The following is a 2,145-nucleotide window of genomic DNA, read 5'->3' as shown; positions in this document are numbered from 1 at the left end:
GAGGAGGGGAGGGTGCTAGGGTTTTTCCAGCCGTCGGAGTGCTTTTATACGACGAGGCAACAATCCAAACCGTCGGGTCAAGAATGGATGGGCAGAAATATTTAGGTCTTTTGTGCATATTACTAGTAAAGTGCACCGCACGTGTTTTGATCATTTGTATATACCTCACGGCATTGCGCGATGTGCCACCGGCGTCCTCCGCCGCCTCCTGGTATCGCTGGTCGCCGTGTCTCGCGGCTTGCCCAACCGTGCTATGCTCGACCGTGCCCTATCTCAGTTTAACACGAAGATCATGAGTTTCTACAATATAGCCTGCTGTGAACGTTTGGTGAATTCGACGAGCTCCTTGCATATTCTATTGTTTCGGCACATGCTCAGCTTTCCTGTAATTCGTCATTAAACCACGCACCTGTAATTAGCATTCTGGTTGTTCTAAGTTTCCTAGCTAGAGTCTAATCTAGAGCTCAATAGGTGCCTGTAATTAACAATTGTTCTTGTTAATGAAAAAAAGATACGCATCTCTGTTGTGTATCCTTGAAATAAAATTCGTGAGCTGTCCAAGTTGTGTGTATACTCGCGTTCATTGCAAATGCGAGTTGTTTGAATTATTTATAGTAAGGACATCTTAATACTCCTAGAAAAATCTGTTTAAAATAATCCAGCGATGCACAACCATGTTATAGCACCCTGTTGCCTGATATGCATCACTCTGCAAAATACACAATAGGAAGGCAGCGCATCAGTCATTGAGTTGATGCATCAACCCAAGAATGTCTGTCAATCAAGTACTGAAACAAATTAATAATATAAGCACAAGGTACTGACTTTGTGAGACTTACAGTCCAGTATGTGAACAATATAGTGTTGTTGTGTCCATAAAGGTCAGGGCTAACCTGATGAACCAAAACCAAACATCACATAAATGTTAAGACACACATTTTGGGTTGGATGCCACTATGAAAAATGTCAACATTTACTTGACACAAGAATGAACAAACTAAACTCATGAGGTCAGAATGTCAGATTCTTTGAAGTACCTGCCAACCAGCCTCTATGTTGTTCAGATCCTCCCCAAATGAACCCACCAGGATCCAGAGCTGGGACAGACTAAACTTGTTAGCCTACTGCGGTACTGCCTCATGACGCTCGGAGTAGGTCATCCTTCTTGGTTCTCCTGATTGGGACTGTGCCTTCCAGACATGTGCCATTTCAATGGCACATCTGGATCATCGGCTTCTGGCCAGCATTGTTGGAGCCTATGCTGCTCTTGGCATCATCATATAGACCTTCAGGGTGGTAGGCCGGCCTAAACTGCAATGACAGATATTTTGGCAGTGTTAAAATGGTGAGCCCATAAATTAACCATTTATATGTTTGTTTCGTTTCCTGAAAATATTTGAGAGGTTGACTAACTCACCTGTATTGTGTGGTTCTTGAGGAGAGGATGGTCGAAGGCTGGTTGGTGGGAGATATGCACGCAGTCGATGATGTCTATCTGGGCTCTGTGGAATAAAACTTCTATAAGTGTCAGAAGGAAAAGGGAGCGTTCTAGCCAAAGAAATGTTCGTGTCAACTTATTTTGATTTTTTCAAAATATCCACTTCATTCAAAATAAAGCTTCAAGATTGCAACTTTTAGGGTGTGGGGGTGTAGAAGAAAAGATCAAATATGCAATATTAAGCATTTAAGCTGACATTGTTGAACTCTGCACATTCTTTCAGCTCAGAAACTCTGAAACTGAAGCAGGAAGCAAAATGTTGAGAAAAGCGGGTTTTGCCCCTTTTCAACAAGAGAATATGACTTCGCAAAAGCTAGCCTGTCTGCAATAACCATTCATCTTTTTCTGCTCATAGTTTGCTTGAATTTGCATAGTCCACATCCAAAAGGCGAGAACTTTTTGACAAAAGAAATAATTCTCCAAAGTGACAGCGAATATTTAGGTCTTTTGTGCATACTGTGAAAACAGAGTCTCTCGTTTTTTTGTCTATTTAGTTTTTTATTTTTATTTCCAACTAATTAAGGTATCTTGTGAAGTAACATATAGAAACAATATTCTTAATGTACCAATACAGTTTCTATATGTATCAGACTACATATAAGTTGTCTGGTAGAAGTTTCAATAATGTTTAGACTTATTTATTATTT

General features: G+C 40.5%; 1 long non-coding RNA gene across 1 annotated transcript; it reads right to left on the bottom strand.

The window, feature by feature from the left end:
* Nucleotides 1–354: 354 nt before the first annotated feature.
* On the bottom strand, nt 355–1,493 carry LOC120654004. Its single transcript, XR_005666933.1, has 3 exons — nt 1,418–1,493; nt 840–893; nt 355–709 (listed from the first exon to the last, which is right to left on the bottom strand). It is a non-coding gene; the product is annotated as an uncharacterized LOC120654004 (long non-coding RNA).
* Between the last annotated feature and the right edge of the window lie 652 nt (nt 1,494–2,145).

This window comes from Panicum virgatum, chromosome 1N (assembly GCF_016808335.1).
Source record: "Panicum virgatum strain AP13 chromosome 1N, P.virgatum_v5, whole genome shotgun sequence".
Classification (NCBI taxonomy): Eukaryota; Viridiplantae; Streptophyta; class Magnoliopsida; order Poales; family Poaceae; genus Panicum; species Panicum virgatum.
The sequence above is the reverse complement of the archived record's forward strand: the minus strand, read 5'-3'. Positions and strand labels throughout refer to the sequence as shown.